General features: G+C 35.9%; 1 protein-coding gene across 2 annotated transcripts in view; it reads left to right on the plus strand.

Annotated features, from left to right (window-relative positions):
• Window positions 1-18,645, plus strand: part of SYT16 (synaptotagmin 16) — a 342,174-nt gene that overhangs the window by 153,591 nt on the left and 169,938 nt on the right. The window lies entirely within an intron of this gene.

An 18,645-nucleotide genomic window follows, 5' to 3' on the forward strand; every position in this document is an offset into this window, starting at 1 on the left:
ACTCATGCTTGCCATATGGAGCCAGACCTATGGCTTTCACAGCTGCAACCCTTTGGCCCTGTGTAATCTTCGCTTGATGTGTAGTGATAATCACCAAGTGGAATGCCTGGTACAGATGGCCTCCCATGCTTCAGTGCACAGCCCCTCTGGGTACAGATGATGTGCAGCAGAGTGATGTGGGCACGCAAGTGGGTGGAAATTTTCTAATGTGTCACAATAATAACAATGCTGAATCCTATTGCTGTTCAGCTTCCTCTAGAACTTCGGCCCACACGGCAGCCTACTTGGTTCACAGTCCTATGTGAATGCTAGACAATTAGCAGCTGATAATGAAAAATGCCATGGGAACCAGTGAGAAAATAATAGCTTACTCCAAGGATATAATGAAATGAAATTAGCACAGACAGTAAAACAGACAATTTATGGTGTCTTTTTTTGTAATTAAAAGGAACCAGTAAATACTTCTAGTAGAGAAATCTGAGAATCGATTAGAATCCCATCTGTTTTGGAAGAGGGTTTTTGTTTTCTTTTCTCCCAGAAATTAACTCTAGAGAAACTTCCTCTTAGGAAGAGGTTCCTACTAAGGAACTTGAATAGATAAAGGATGCGGATTTTATTTGAATATATGGTAGTTTTGTTCAATGGTTGTTACCTAAATGGTTGTTTGTGGTCTGAGCTTTAAAAAGGGACACTAACGCTAGATAATTGGTTTTATTGGTTAGGGCTATGCATTTTTGCTCTCATCTGAAATATCTGCAGATTTTGAATGCTCCCAACAAACAAATTCTTAGTAACAGGGTGAACTTATATCTGTGGACAGGTAACCTTTTGAACACAAGAAAATGTGTTGTCTGAGAAGTTTGGGATTGAATGGGTCTTTGAGTATTCTTATTTCTAGATGTCCCGTGTACTACTTAGGCAAGTCCTTAAGCACCCAGTTCTACACCTTACTTTGGGGATCAAGAGTTAAAATTGGGAGAGTTTTATAATCATCTTTTCAAAAATATTTGTTTTAGGCTGCAAGAAAATGGTTTGTCTTTTTAAGGGTATTGGATTAGTGACAAACAATTCTGTTAAAGTTTTAGTCTCACTGTGTGGGCAGTCTTCTGTGAGTTGAAAAATAAAGTTACAAACAAATCAAAATTATATTTCACTCCAAATGTTTTCCAAATGCATTTGTTTTGGAGAGTTGAAGAAAGTCGGATGTCTTTCTTCCAAGATTTTTTAAATCTGTCTGAAGTAGACTTACCTCTCAATCTCTCTCATTTGTAAAAATATTCTCTTTTTATGTGAAAGTTAAATTGCCCCATTGACTCAACAACCAATCCCCCAAAATAATGTGATTGAATGTTCTCTGACATTTCAATGACATACTTTTATTGGACATATGTTCCTAATTATTTCTATAATTATATTATATTCAGTATATATATATTTTAAGATAGGGTCTCACTCTGTTGGCCAGGATGGAGGGCAGTGGTATGATCGCTGCTCACTGCAGCCTCAACCTCCTAGGCTCAAGTGATCCTCCCACCTCTGCCTCCCAAATAGCTGGTACTACAGGTAGGTACCACCATGCCCAGCTAATTTTTGTATTTTCAGTAGAGACAGGTTTTGCAATGTTGCCCAGGCTGGTTTCAAACTCCTGGGCTCAAGCGTCCTTCTGCCTCAGCCTCACAAAGTGTTGGGATTATAGGCATGAGCCACTGTGCCTGGCCATTAAGTTCAACAATGTTGAACTGATATGGTGATATTCATGCTGATTGTTTTTTTTTTTGGCAAATGACATAAATTGTACAAGGCTCATGTATTGCTTAATTAAATTCAGCAACATAAGCGTGCCATTGAAAACCCAGCCATCCAGAAATGTTGACTGTGGCCTTAAGAACTGACAAATCACCTTTTGCTGGTTTTCTATTCTCTTCCCCATCTGGGAAGATACAGGAAAATGGAGAGGTCTGCAGAGAGTGGAGAATAGCTGAAGTGTGCAGGGAAACTCAGACAAGCGAGGAAAGTCTCAGAGATTCACTCCATGGACTATTGGTGCATCTCAACCATTTTCATCATTAAATGGTGCTTCTGAGCCTACATCTGAGTATTAAAGGAAAGGAGAGCAAGTTTGCTGATAATTTTCAGCTTCTAGAAGTCTATGTGTCTGTGTGTGTTAATGCTAAGAGAGAATGTACATTTTAAACATGTAAAGCAGATAGGTTACTTAATTCTCAGATGATGGACTTACTTCAACACACATATTTTATTATATTAAAGATAGCACCCCATGTATACCCCCAAATGTTGTGTTCTCAAGTGTTTTGAAAAATGATTGGTTGCTAGTGACTCCATATGTTGCTATGTTTTATTTTGGAACATGTTAAAATCTCACTTAGGTTTCATTAAGCCACTTTTTTTCCTATTTTCTGAAAGGTCTATTTTTTCCTTCCAAAGAATTTGTTTTAACATGTAGTTAACATATCTTTGTTAGTTATTAACTAGGAAGAACATTTAAGTGGAATCACCCATTTTCCTAACTTTAAATATATATTTTTTATATTTCACAGTTTCAGAAATTTTTAGAAAAATGACTATCTATGAATATTATTACGCTTATAATGCCTAACTAGCTCTGGATGTAGGACACTGGCAAAATAATATGCTGCGAAGTATCACAGACTTTGTTCTTCTCTTCTTTTAGTTCTAGAAGCATCACATAGCAAAAAAGGAAAATTAAAGCTCTCAGTGTAACTTGTTCTGTATTAATTTTTAAGTGGCTTATTAAATTTTGTAGTTGGTTGTATAAACAACTAATATAGAAATGAGTCTAATTGTACAGATATTTTGAATTTGTGTCCTTAAGTTGCTTTTTATAGAGAACAGACACATTGGTTGTCGGTGCTTAAAGGTTTCCAATTTCTTACCTCCTTTTTGTTGATTGCAAAGAAAATCTGAACATAAACTGTAGTATCTGTGATTATGCTGGTCAAAGCAAGAGAAATGGTCCAAAAATTTTTTTTAAATCTCCTCTTTGAAAACTTCAACCTCCATATAATGCCTGCCAAGTAGTTCCAGAGGTCTCCAGGAGACCTCTCTCTTGTACCCTGTAGACCAAGCCTTTTGTTCACAACATTTGCTCTCTTGCTCTCTCTAGTTCCCCCATGGTGACCTCCTAAATTGTTGATGACACTGAAAGTCACCAGCACTGATGCTGGAGCCAACTGCTGTGTCCACCGTCCTGTTGAATTCTGAGGTCTCGGCCTCACCTCTTATACTGCTGCTGAAATTGCCTTTGAAAACATCTCCTTGTTTTGCAAAAGCTGCTGATACCTAATGCTATACCTTTGATTGTCACTTCCTTATCCTGGGACTGAAGGAGTCTGGGCTTGGGTCAACCTGAGTGGTAGACACCTGTGCTGTACCCAGGTCACCTCTACTCTGACCTTGTTCACTGCCTTTCCTGGGAGGCGCTGTGGTCCTTAGGGAAGTGGATTCCCGGAGGAGAATGCAGTCGTGCTTAAGCAAGACCAGAATCCAAACAAAGCTTAGGTTTAAGTCAGGGACTTCTGCTGCATGACTGTTTGAAAACATCATAGAATGTTTCAGACTTCTGCTGCTTTCTAAATGGATGAGTGAAATTGAGGTTATTTCATTGGAAGGAGAACTTTCAGGTTAATGGATACTCAAAGATGGGAGGGATCTATAAGTGGCATTTTAGATTTATCTCAGGCTTTCCTCATGTTTTTAATGAGATTCCTCACACTTCCCACAGTGATGGCAGAAAGTTTATAATACCTGTGAAATTATACCTTTACTTTCTAATTGTTTGTATTGTTTTTGCTCAGTTATCTGGTTCTCTCCTTACTATTTTGTTAAATAAATTTTCAGCTTCCTTTAATCTTATTTCTAGTTCTTATTGTGAGTCAGATGGCTGCAATTGGTTAGCCTTTTTTTTTTTTAACCCCTTCACCAACCATGGAATGAAATTTACAAACATCTAGTGACTGTGTGACATGCTGAAGCATCTCTATTTATGTCGTTATATGTTCTGCCTCCTCCTTGAGCCATTGCTTGAAAATCAACAGATGGGGCTATCCAGTGGCACGCCAGACATGCAGTTAACTTTGAGGAAGTTTTTAGCATGAACTATGTGACCAAACTTTACAGCCATCTGATTTCCAATTTAGTAATTACTGGAATAATTAGACGAGTTACTCTGCAGATGGCACTTAAATTTCTTGACATATGTGCCCTTGTCATCTATAGCAGATGATATATATACTACTTTTCTTCACTATAGCATTTGTATATAGGGATGCAACATGCCTTTAAAGCTTCCCTGTCAAGTCTCTAATTTTGTTTAGACTCAGATGCCACCTTGGCTTATACTGATAGAGCTGTTGGCTTGCTCTGTTCAGTGTTACACATTAATTGTAGCACTGTGCTGACTACAATTCTCATGACCTATAATATTTAAACTTTATTTTTAATTCTAAATGTTGAATAATAAAATTACAGAATGTTTAAATATGAAGGAAATAACTCTCAAAATCTAAGGAAATTATTATTTTAAAAATATATATATTTTGAATTTAAAACTTTTTTTGAGATAAAATTCATATATCATAAAATTCAGACCCTTTTAATAATGTTTTCAAGGTTCACCCATGATGTAGCACGTATTAATACTTCAGTTTTTCAGTCTTTACCATAGCAGGATGGTATATAGTACTTAACTGATTTATTAAGGTGTGATTAACATACAAAAGCTGTGGGTGTTTAGTGTAGACAGCTTGATGTGTTTGCAGATAAGTATATACCTGTGAAATGATCAGGCCATCATCACTATCAATGGTATAAACTTGTTCATTGCCTCTAAAAGTTTCATCTGTCCCTCCCCACTATTTTGGGGGTGAAGTCAAGAGTACTTAACATAAAATCTACCCTCTTAGCAATTTTTTTACATATACAATACAGTATTGTCGATCATAGGCCCTGTATTGTACAGTAGATCTCCAGATCTTATTTAGTTTGTATAACTGAAACTTGATATTTGTTGAACTACAACTCCCCATTTTCTGCTCCAGCCACTGGCAACTAACATTCTCTCTGCTTCTATGTGTGACTATTATAAATCTATTGCATATATGAGATTATGTGGTACTGTATTTATCTTTCTCTGTGTGTCTTATTTTACTTAGCATAATGTTCTTTAGGTTCATCCATGTTGTCACAAATGGCAGGATTTCTTTTTTATAAGGCTGAATAATATTTTATCTTATGTATATACCACATTTTCTTTGTCCATTCATCCATTGATGGATACTTAGGTTGATTCCGTATCTTGGCTATTGTGAATAATACTTCAATGAACATGGGAGTGCAGATATCTTTTTGAGATTCAGATTTTAATTCCTTTTTGAATGTATGTACAAGCTAGACTGCTGGATCAAGTGGTAATTCTATGGTTAATTTTTTGAGGAATATCCATCTTGGTTTTCATAGTGTCTGTACCAATTTACATTCCCATCAATGGTGTAAAAGGGTTCCCTTTTCTTCATATCCTCCCCAACACTTGCTCCTTTTTTCTTTTATTTTTCTCTTTCTCTTTCTTTCATAATGGTCATTCTAACAGATCTGAGGTGATATCTCATTGTGGTTTTGATTTGCATTTCCCTGATGACTAGTGATTTTGAGTACCTGTTGGTCATTTACATGCCATCTTTGGAGAAATGACTATTTAGGTCTTTGCCCATTTATTAATTGGGTTATTTGGTATGTTTGCTGTTTAGTTTTAGGAGGTCCTTATATATTTTTAATATTAATCCTTTATCAGATATATGGTCTGAAAATATTTTCTCTGATTCCATAGGTTACCTTTTCATTTGGTTAATTGTTTCCTTTGCTGTGCAGAAACTTTTTAGATTGATGTAATCCTGTTTGTTTATTTTTTCTTTTGTTGTCTGTGCTTTTGGTGTCCTATCTAAGAATTGATTTGCCCAGTTCAGTGTTTAGAAGCTTTTAAAACTAAGTTTTCTTCTAAAAGTGTTATTGTTTCAGGTCTTATGTTTAAGTCTTTAATCCATTTCGAGTTGATTTTTGTGTATGGTATGAGATAAGGGTCCAATTTCATTGTTTTGCATGTGGATATCCAATTTTACTGAATCATTTGTGGAAGAGACGGTTCTTTCCCAATTGTGTACTCTTGACACCCTAGTCAAAGATCAGTTGACCACATTCATGTCTGTTTATCACTGGGCTCTTTATTCTGTTCCATTGAGCTATCTCTCTGTTTTTATGTAAGTGCCATACTGTTTTGATTACTATAGCTTTGCAATATGTTTTGACATCAGGGTGTGTGCTGCCGCTACCTTTGGTTTTTCTTACTCAGTATTGCTTTGGCTATTAAGAGTCTTTTATGATTTCAAATAAGCTTTAGGATTTTTTTTTCTATTGCTTTAAAACATACTATTGTGATTTTGACAGGGATTGCATTAAATCTGTAGATTTTTTTTAAATCTATACATTGCTAAAATAGACAATATTTATTATTCCAATTCATGATCATGGGATGTGTTTACATTTATTTGTATCTTTTAAAATTTCTTTCATCAGTGTTTTGTAGTTTTCCATGTATAGGTCTTTCACCTCCTTAAGTTTATTCTTAAGTATTTTATTCTTTTTGATATTGTAAGTGCAATTGTTTTCTAATTACTCATTCAAATAGGTCATTGTTAGTGTATAGAAACACAACTAATGTTTATATGTTAATTTTTAAATCCTGCAGCATTACTGAATTCACTGATAAGTTCTAACAGTTTTTTATTTTTTTTTTAAGAGTCTTTAGGGTTTTCTACATAGAAGCTTATGGCATCTGCAGACAGAGAAAGTTTTAACTGCTTCCATTCTGATTTGGATGCCTTTTATTTCTTTTTCTTGCCTAATTTTTCTGGTTAGGACTTTCAGGACTATATTGGAGAGCACTTTTGGAGATGGGAGTATGGTCATCCTTGTCTTATTTTGGATCTTAGATGGAAGCTTTCCACTTTTCATTGTTGAAATGATGTTACCTGTGGGCTTTGAATAAGTGGCTGTGATTTTGTTGAACTAAGTTCCTTCTATACTTATTGACAGTTTTTCAATTATGAGACAATGTTGAATTTTGTCAGATGCTTTTTCTGCATCTATTGAGATGATTATGTGATTTTTATCTTTCATTATGTTAATGAGGCATATTTCATGGATTGATTTGTGTATGTGGAACCATCCTTGCATCACAGGGATAAATCTCAGTTGAGCTTGATGTATGATCCTTTAATGTGCTGTAGAATTCAGTTTGCTAGTGTTTTTGTTGAAGATTTTTGTATATTCGTTTATCAGGGAAATTGGCCTCTAGTTTTATTTTCTTGGGTTTTGTCTGGTGTTGGTATTTGGTGATAATGGCCTCATAAAATGAGTTTGGAAGTGTTCCCTCTTCTTCTCTTTTTAAGAGTTTAAGGATTGTTATTAATTCTTTGAATGTTTGTTAGAATAAACTTATGAAGCCATCTTGTCCTGGGCTTGATTTTGTTGGGAGTTTTTTGATTATTCCTTCAATATCCTAATTTGTCATTGGTTTGTTCAGGCTTTCTGTTACTTCTTGTTTTAGGTAGGTCGTATATTGTTAGGAATTTCTCCATTTCTTCTAAGTTGCCTAATTCATTTATGAATAATTATTCATAATATTCATTTATGATTCTTTTTAATTGTAGGTTCAGTTGTAATATCTTCCCTTTCATTTCTGATTTTGAGTTCTCTTTTTTTTCTTAGTTCAGCTAAGGGTTTGTTGATTTTGTTTATCTTTTCAGAAAAACAACTCAGTTTTTTCAATTTTTAAAATTGTTCTTCTATTCTCTAGTCCATTTTTTTTTCCTGATCTTACCTTTACTATTTTCTTCCTTCTGCTAATTTTTTGTTTAGTATATTTTTATTTTTCTGTTTCTTGAGGTATATAGTTAGGTTTTTTATCTGAGATCTTCTTTAATGTACGTATTTATTGCTTTAAACTTCTCTTCTAGTACTGCTTTCCTGAGTCACATATGATTTGGTATGTTGTATTTTTTGTGTCTTGATAAATATTAATTTCCTTTTTGATTCATTCTTTGACCTCATAATTATTTGCGTGTTATTTAATTTCCATGTATTTGTGAATTTCCCATTTTTTCTGTTATTTCAGTTTTATTTCATTATGACTGAAAAATATATTTGTAATGATTTCAGTCTTCTTAAGTTTGTTAAGAATTGTTTTGTGACCTAGCATGTTATCCATGCTGGAGAATGTTCTGTGTGTAATTGAGAAGAATGATTACTCTGCTGCTATTGGGTGGAATGTTCTGTGTGTATCTGTTAGGTCCATTTGGCCTGTAGTGTTATTTAGTTCTGCTCTTTATTGATTTTTTTTGACTAGATGGTCTATATATTATAGAGAGTAGGATATTGACGTCTTCTATTATATTGCATTGCTACCTATTTTTCACTTCAGATTTGTCAATGTTTGCTTTATATTTCAGGTGTTTTCATGTTTGGAGCATATATATTTTTAGTTGTTATAATAGATCCCTGTAGAATTGACCCTTTTGTCATTATGAAATGCCCTTGTTTGTCTCTTGTGACAGTTTTTGTCTTAGCGTCCATTTTGTCTAATATGAGTATAGCCACTTTGCTGTCTTTTGGTTACCATTTGCATGGAATATCTTTATCCACCGTTTTCCTTTTAAGCCTATGTGTGTCCTTAAATCTAGTATGACTCTTTTATATGTGGCATATAGTTAGGTCTTGTTTTTTGTTTTAATCTATTCAGCCATTATATGTCTTTTAATTGGAACATTTAATTCACTTATGTTTAATGGAATTATTGATAGATAAGGGCTTACTATTGCCATGTTGTTAATTGTTTTCTGTCTCTTTTGTAGTTCTCTTCTTCCTCTCTTTTTCTCTTAGTGTCTTTCTTTGTGTTTTGATTTTTTTATAGTGGTATGCTTTAATTTTTTTATCTTGTGTGCATCTACTGTACTTTTTTGTTATGGAGTTTACATTGAACAGTTTATAGTTATAGCAGTGTATTTTAAGCTGATAACTTCAATCACATACACAAGTTCTGCACTTTATGTCTTCCCCCAATTCTTTGTGCAACTGATGCCATATTTTGTTTCTTGCTATTTATGTTTTTATGAACAAATTTCTGTGGTTATAGTTATTCTTACTATCTTTTCTTTTAATTTACATTCTGGTGTTAAATGAGATTTACACACTGCCACTACAGTAGCACAATATTCTGTGTTTATATTTACCTTTAGTAGTGAGTTTTATATTTTCATATGCTTTTGTGTTCTTTAGCGTCTTTTCATTTCCACTTGAAGAATTCCCTTGAGTACTTCTTGTAAGGCAGGTCTAATGGTGATGCACTACCTTAGTTTTTTTGGGGGGCTCAGGGGACAGAGTTTCACTCTGTCACCCAGGCTGGAGTGCAGTGGTGCAGTCATGGGTTCACTGCAGCCTTGACCTCCCAGGCTCAAGTGATCCTCTCACCTTAGCCTCCCAAGTATAATAACTGAGACTACATGTGTACGCCACCATGCCTGACTAACTTTTAAATTTTTTGTAGAGATGGTGGTCTCTCCATGTTGCTCAGGCTGGTCTCGAACTCCTGTGCTCAAGTGATCTGCCCACTTCAGCCTCCTTAACTCAGTTTTTATTTGCGAAAGTCTTTATATCTTTTTCGTTCTTAAAGAATAGTTTTGGTTTTTTGCTAAGGATTGCCTTCTTCATTCAGGCTCTTTTTTGTTTGCATATGAATTTTAAAGTAGTTTTTTCTAATTCTGTGAAGAATGTCACTGGTAGTTTGATAGAAATAACATTGAATCTATAAATTGCTTTGGGCAGTATGGCCATTTAAAAAATATTGATTCTTCCTACCCATGAGCGTGGAATGTTTTCCTGTTTGTTTGTGTCATCTCTAATTTCTTTGAGCAGTGTTTTGTAGTTCTCATAGTAGAGATCCTTCACTTTCCTGGTTAGTTGTATTCTGAGGTATTTTATTCCTTTTGTGTCTATTGTGAATGGGATTTTGTTCTTGATTGGCTCTCAGCTTGGATGTTACTTGTGTATAGGGATGCCAGTGATTTTCATACATTTATTTTGTATCCTGAAACTTTGCTGAAGTTGTTTATCAGATCAAGGAGCTTTTGGGCAGAGACTATGGGGTTTTCTAGGTATAGAATAATATCATTTGCAAACATGGATAGTTTGACTTCCTCTCTTCCTATTTGAATGCTCTTTTTTTCTTTCTCTTGCTTGATTGCTCTGGTCATGACTTCCATACTATGTTGAGTAGGAGTGATGAGAGAGGCCATCCTTGTCTTGTGCTGGTTTTCAAGGGGAATGCTTCCAGGTTTTGCCCATTCAGTATGATGTTGGGACAGAACTGGGAGGCATCACATTACTTGATTTCAAAATATCCTACAAGGCTACAGTAACCAAAACAGCATGGTATTGGCACAGAAACAGACACTTGGATCAATGGAACAGAATAGAGAGCCTAGAAGTAATGCCATACACCTACAATCATCTGATGTTTGACAAAGTCAACAAAAATAAGCAGTGAGGAAAAGACTGCCTATTCAATAAATGGTGCTGGGATAACTGGCTAGCCACGTGCAGAAAATTAAAACTGGACACCTTCTTTACACCATATACAAAAAATTAACTCAAGATGGATTAAATACTTAAATGTAAAACCTAAAACTACAAAAACCCTGGAAGGTAACCTAGGAAATACCATTCTGGGCATCAATCCTGGTAAAGATTTTATGACAAAGATGCCAAAAGCAATTGCAACAATGACAAAAATTGACACCCGGGACCTAATTAAACGAAAGAGCTTCTGCACAGCAAAGGAAACTATCAACAGAGTAAACTAACAACCTACAGAATAGGAGAAACTATTTGCAAACTATCCATCCAACAAAGGTCTAATATTCAGAATCTATAAGAAACTTAAAAAAACTTACAAGCAAAAATGAGCAACCCTGTTAAAGAGTGGGCAAAGTACATGAACAGACACTTTTCAAAAGACATACACGTCGCCAACAAGTAAGTGAAAAAATGCTCAATGTCACTAATCATTATATAAATGCAAATCAAAACCAGAAAGTGACATCATCGTATACCAGTCACAATGAATATGATTAAAAAGTCAAAAAATAACAGATGATGGCAAGGTTGTGGAGAAAAGTGAACCCTTATACACTGCTGGTGGGAATGTAAATTAGTTTAGCTATTGTGGAAAGCAGGTTAGTGATTTCTGAAAGAACTTAAAACAGAATTACCATTCAACCCACCAATCCCATTAGTGAGTATATAGCTAAAGAGATATAAATTATTCTACCATAAAGATACGTGCATACGTATGTTCATTGCAGCACCATTCACAATAGCAAAGTCATGGAATCAACCTAAATGCCCATCAATGGTAGACTTGATAAAGAAAATGTGGTACATATATGCTGTGGAATACTACATAGCCATAAAAAAGAATGAGATTATGTCCTTTGCAGCAACGTGGATGGAGCTGGAGGCCATTATCCTAAGTAAACTAATACAGGGACAGAAAATCAAATAACACATGTTCTTACTTATAAGTGAGAGATAAACATTGAGAGCATAGGGACACAAAGAAGGGAACAGCAGACACCAGGGCCTACTTGAGGATGGAGAATGGGAGGAGGGTGAGATTTGAAAAACTACTTATTGGATACTATGCCTATTACCTGAGTGACGAAGTAATCTATACACCAACCCCTGTGACACGCCAATTTAGCTATATAAAAAACCTGCACATATATCCCTGAACTTAAAAGTTAAAAAAAAAAAAAAGTTTTGCCAGGTAAATATTTTTGTTTTGTAGTTCTTCTCCCAGTACTTATATCATCCCATTGTCTTCTGTCCTGCAAGGTTTCTGCTGGGAAATTAACTGATAGTCTGTTTGGGGGTCTCTTGAATGTGACATGTGGCTTTTCTCTTGATTCTTTTAAAATTCTTTCTCTTTGACTTTTGACAGTTTAATTCTAATGTGTCTCGGTATAGATCTTTTTGTGTTCATTCTGGAGAGTTTTGAGATTCATAAATCTGGATGTCTATGTTCCTCCCAGTATTTAGGAAGTTTTGGTGATTATTTCCTTAAATATACTCTTTGCCCCTTTCTATATTCTCCGTTTTGGACTTCCATAATGCATATATTTGTTCACCTGAGAGTGTCTCATGAGTCTTGTAAACTTTCTTTACTCTTTTGATTCTTTTCTTTCTGTTCCTTTGACTGGATGATGTCAAATGACTTGTCTTTGAGTTCACTCATTCTTTATTCTGCTTGAGTAAGTTGAAGCTCTCTCTTCAGTTCAGACATTGTATCTTCAATTCTAGTATTTGTGTTTGGTTCTTTATTTCTTGTGGCTTCTATTTCTTAGTTGTACTTCTCATTTTGCTCACATATTGTTTTCCTGATTTAATTAGTCTATTTGTGTTTTCTTGTAGCTCACTGAGCTTTTTAAAGATGGTTATTTTGATGTATTTGTCAAGCAGTTTATGTATCTCCATTTCCTTAGGGTCAATTTCTAGAACTGCAATAGTATCCACGGAATAACTTAATCGATAAATATTGTGTAAGTTCTGACTGCCCCACTGACCAGTTGTTCCTCCATCTCTCTCTCTCCCCTCAGGCCTTCCTATTCCTTGAGACACAACAATATTAAAATTAGGCCAATTAACAACCGTCCAATGGCCTCTAAGTACTTAAGTGAAAGCAAGAGTCTCTCACTTTAAATCAAAAGCTAAAAATTATTATAATTCATGAGCAAGACATGCCCAAAGCTGAGATAAGCCAAAAGCTAGATCTCTTGTACCAAACAGCTAGCCAAGTTGTGAATGCAAAGGAAAAGTCTTGAAGAGAATTAAAAGTGCTACTCCAGTGAACACACAAATGATAAGGAAGCAAAACAGCCTTATTGCTGATATGGAGAAGGTTTTAGTGGTCTAGATAAAAAATCAAACCAACTATAGCATTCCCTTAAGGCAATGCTTAATCCAGAGTAAAACCCTAAGTCTCTTTAATTCTATGAAGGCTGAGAGAGGTCAGGAAGCTGCAGAAGAAAAGCTTGAGGCTGGAAGAGGTTGGTTCCTGAGGTTCAAGGAAAAAAGCCATCCCCATTACATGAAAGAGCAAGGTGAAGCAGCAAGTGCTGATGTAGCAGCAGCAAGTTATACAGATGGTCTAACCAAGATCAGATCTTCAATGTAGACCAAACAGTCTTCTATTGGAAGAAGAGGCCACCTAGGATTTTCATGGCTAGGGAGGAGACGTCAATGCCTGGCTTCAAATCTTCAAAGGACAAGCTGGCCCTGTTTGGTAAGGGCTAATGTAGCTGGTGACTTTAAATTGAAGCCAATGGTCATTGACCATTCAAAAAATTCCAGGACCCTTAAGAATTATGCTCAGTCTTGTCTGCCTGTGCTTTAGAAATGGAACAACAAAGCCTGGATGACAGCACATCTATTTATAGAATGGTTTACTGAATATTGTAAACCCACTGTTGAGACTTACTGCTCAGAAAAAGGAGACTCCTTTCAAAATATTACTGCTCACTGACAATGCACCTGGTCATGCAAGAGCTCTGATGGAGATGTATAAGGAGAAAAATGTTGTTTACATGCCTGCTAACACAACATCCACTCTGCAGCCAATCATTGTTCAAGGAGTAAGTTCAACTTTCAAGCTCATTATTTAAGAAATATGTTTTGCAAGGCTATAGCTTCCATAGATAGTGATTCCTCTGACTCATATGGGCAAAGTACATTGAAAACATTTGGAAAGCTTCACCATTCTAGACGCTATTAAGGACATTTGTGATTCATGGGAGGTCAAAATATCAATATTAACAGGAGTTTGGAAGAAGTTGATTCTAACCTTCTTGGATGACTTTGTCGGGCTCAAGATTTCAGTGGAAGAGGTAACTGCAAATGTGATGGAAATAGCCAGTGAACTAGAATTAGAAATGGAGCCTAATGATGTGACTGAATTGTTGCAATCTCATGCTCAAACTTGAACAGATGAAAAGTGGCCTTCCTATAGATAAACAAAGAAAGTGGTTTCTTGAGATAGAATCTACTCCTAGTGAAGATGCTATGAACGTTGCTGAAATGACAACAAAGGATTTAGGATGCTGCATAAACTTAGTTGATATAGCAGTGGAAGAGTTTGAGAGGATTTTGAAAGACATTCTGCTGTGGGTAAAATGCTCTCAAACAGCATCATATGCTACAGAGAAATCTTTCATGAAAGGAAGAGTCAATCGATGAGGCAAACTTCATTGTTGTCTTATTTTAAGGTAACAGACACCCCAACCTTCAGCAACTACCTGCCCTGATCATTCAACAGCCATAACATTGAGACATCCTCCATAAATAAAAAGATTATGTTTCACTGAGGGATCAGTGATTTTTAGCATTTTTTTTAGCAATAAAGTATTTTTAATTAAGGTATGTACATGGTTTTTAAAAGATATCCTGCTATTGCACATTTAAGAAACTACAGTATAGTGTAAACATAACTTTTATGTGCACTGGGAAATAAAAAAATTGTGTGACTTGCTTTATTGTGATATTTGCTTTATTGTGATGGTCTGGAGCTAAACCTGCACTATATCCGAGGTATGACTGCATTTTCAATTCTCTTGGGTGCATACCTAGGAGTGGAATTGCTGAGTTATATTTGGAATGTTAAACATGTCTAAACAGGGCCCTTTTTGTGCAACCCTGATTAGGCAATCCTATAAGTCTTGTGTTGCTGCCTTCTGAGTCATTTCTATGGCACTCTACTTATTTAGAAAGCACATAATTGAATCTACAGTTTAACATAGCTATGGCTAAGAGTCCTTCATGCACTTCTTTAGGCTTCTCACTAAGTACTCATAAGCACAGAAAAAGATGAAATTGAAATTAATAGATTCTGGAAGAAACATGAACTCTTTTGAAATAACCAAACTTGCCTTTCTCTAACCTTTCTCTAACTGAACTAAGCTTTCTCTTTCCTTAGCTAGACTTGAACTTATTTCTAATGTTCCCCATCCCTCACCGCTGCCCCAACCTGAAAGCATGGAGAAAGACCATATCGTCACTGTTTGTCTCTGACTCAGATATTCAAAGGTCATAATAGTGCATATGCCAGAGTGGTTATAAGCATGTTTTAACTTCTTTAATTTAGTGAAAATGTGTAGGGAATGTTTAAGATCTGTCAGATTGTAGAGGAAAAAACAAACAGAGAAAAATGAAAGTTTGTAGCTGAAGAAATAGTAATGTAGTTTAAGATGGAACAAGAGCAGTTGAAATAGAAGAAATTATCAAAGACGCAATTGAGAAAACTCTCCTAAGATTGAAAAAAAAATTGTGGATATCTGATGAAATCTGGCTTCCAGGAAAAATGAACAAAAGAGACTCACAGAAAGATACATTCTGGTAAAATTTTTGTGTTATAAAGGAAAAGGTTCTAGTAGCATACAGACTGAGAAATTATGTTGCCCATAGAGTAATGAAAAGTAAGCTGCATCATCACACTTATTTATGGAGCATTAAGGCTGAAAGGTAATGGAGCAATGTCTGTATAATTTTGGGAAGAAAAAAATATTGGGACTTGCTTAAAAATTTTATACCCATCCATAGTTAAGCCATTACTACAAGAATTGTTATTAACAAAAATGTTTCTTCTCCAAAAAAGCAGAGTTATTTTGAGTAACATAAGGGCCATTTTCTACACTTTTTCTTGTGTCTTTGGAGATTATATTGAATAATCTCTTCATATTACCTTCAATCTGTGAATGTTTTTACATTAAATTCATTAATATAAGCATATGAAATAGTATCTCAATTATGATTAAAACAAGTTAAGAAAAAATTATTTACCAAGCTAAAATATTAACCATGACAGGTGATAAGATTGAACATTATCATCATTTTTATATTTTCTAATATTTTCCAAAAATTCTACTCTTTGCATGAATTACTTATTTTTTCCTTAACTTATTTAAAAATAATTAAAACTTTTTAACAAATACAAATATTTATAAGCCAAAACAGTGAGGTCTTTACAATTTTATATTTGCCAAGTAGATAAAGTGACTGAAAGGAAGCACACAAAATCTTAGTGAGTTGTTTTATCTTTTTCCATATTTTGCAGATTTCATGTAGTGAGTTTCATGCTGCTTTTATGATAGAAAAAGATCCTTTATTCAAAAATAAAAATTTAGTTTCAGTAATTAATGACATTATAAGATGCAGATGTTTCTGCTTCTACATGAATCCTCTTTTTCCTAAGACCTATCTTAATGTAAATCATATCCTATGTTGGTAGTTTTGCTGACACCCTTGAGGTATGTCTTTCCAAGAGTTTTCACTGACAGGCACATTGGCCAATGTGTTGTAACATAGAAGAGTTCCAACATTTATTCAGGCAACAAATTATCTATTGAATGCTTACCTTATGCTAGCTGCTGAGAGTACAATGAGTAACTCAGACATAGTCCCTGTTCTTATGAAGTTTAAAATTTAACATTTGAAATTGGTTGAAGAAGCTGTCAAGGGCTTCGTAGGTGGCAACACACTGTAGAAGCATCCAGCTTTGTCTAGAAGAACAAGAAAGGTTTCAAAGAAGCATGGTATCAGCTTAGCCAGAGGAGCAGTTGTCCCACGGAGTTGAAATATGCAAAGATCTGGAGGTGTGACCTACGTTTGGGGAACCAGAAATAGGTGAACACAGCAACAAGAAAGAGTTTGATGTTGGAGAGTGATGAGCGATAAAGACTGGAATCAGTATCCAGGTCATGAAGGGCCTTGTAAACTGAGTTAGGGAATTCAGATTTTGTCCTCTGGGTAATGGGATGCCATTGGGTGGTGCACTAGTTTCCTAGGGTTGTTATTGCAACAAATTACCACAAACTTGGTGACTTAAGACAACAGAAATCTACTCTCACAGTTTTGGAGGCCAGCAGTTCAAAATCAAGGTGTTGGCAGGTTGGTTCTCTGGAGGCTCTGAGGGAGAATCTGTTTCGTGCCTGTCTCCTAGCTTCTGGTGACTGCTGGCCACCCTTTACACTCCTTAACACGAGGTTTTGTAACTCGAATCTCTGCCCTGGGCTTCATGTGGCTTTCATCTCTCTGTGTCTTCTTTTTTTGCTGTCTCAAAAGGACACTCATAATTGAATTTAGGTGCTACCCTAATCTGGGATGAACTCATTTCAAAATCCTTACCCTAATTACATCTTCAAAGACCTTTATTCCAAATAGGGTCACCTTCTGAGACTCATGGTGAACATATGTACTTGAGGCCACAGCTCAACCTGCTACAGGAGGCTTTAGAAGGGCAATTGAACAAACTTACAAATGAAATGACTTATACATTTCAGAATGATTGTTCTGGCTATTGTGTGGAGAATGGACTTGAGGGGGCAAGGCTAGAAACAGGGAGGTCAGTGGGAATCTAGGTATAGAGTATCAGCAACTTTAGAGGTAAGAAAGTGGAGATGAGGCTGGGTGCGGTGGCTCATACCTGTAATCCCAGCACTTTGGGAGGCCGAGGTGGGCAGATCACTTGAGGTCAGGAGTTCAAGACCAGCCTGGGCAATATACCAAAACCTTGTCTCTACTAAAAATACCAAAATTAGCTGGGCATGGTGGCGCATGCCTGAAATCCCAGCTACTCAAGAGGCTGAGGCATGAGAATCGCTTAAACTCGGGAGGCGGAGGTTGCAGTGAGCCAGGATCGCGCCACTGCATTCTAGCCTGTGTGATGGAGTAAGACTCTGTCTCAGAAAAAAAAAAAATGGTGATGAGTATAGAAAATACTTTGAAGATGGTTGATTGTGGAAAGAAGATAAAGGGGTGTGGTTGAGGAGCATGTGGTGGTGAGGAGGCAATTTTAAATGATGGGAGACACCTGGTGCATTTCTCATGCAAATGAGAAAGACACTGCATCCACAAGCGAGAGTGGCTGACAGTATAGGAGTGAAGGGCAAAAAGCTAGAGAGGAGAGGAGGATGGGATCCAGAGCTCAGACTGAGTACAAAGCAGCTGGTCCATCCCATATTTGACCGCCCCTAGATATTTTAGTAGCTCTGGAAAGTTGGTGATGTGAAAGATGGTTTACTCCTATTTAAGGACTCTGTTTGTCAAGTGCCACATCAATTACTTTCCATGTGTTACCTCTGTTAATCTTTGATGTAGCTGTGTTTATTTTCTCCTTTTATAGTTTAGCACACTGAAGCACAAAGAGGTTAAATAATTTGCCGAAGGCCACACAGATAGTAAGTGGTAGTGTCATTTCAACCAAGCACTGTGACTGCTGATCCCTTGCCTATAACTACTGCTACCGGGTACTGCTTCTGAAGGGAGAGGGCATAATCAATATGCATGTACTTTATTTTTCATGGTATGTGTTGGTTTTGATAGCAGGCACTGTTATTATTTTGCAGACTATAAAGCTATTATCTTGCCTGCTATTTTTGTTTTGTTTTGTTTTGTTCTTATATTGGCTTGCTACTAGGTTGATTCAGTAAGGCAGTATCATTTATTTCT

This window comes from Pongo pygmaeus, chromosome 15, assembly GCF_028885625.2.
Source record: "Pongo pygmaeus isolate AG05252 chromosome 15, NHGRI_mPonPyg2-v2.0_pri, whole genome shotgun sequence".
NCBI classification, from domain to species: domain Eukaryota; kingdom Metazoa; phylum Chordata; class Mammalia; order Primates; family Hominidae; genus Pongo; species Pongo pygmaeus.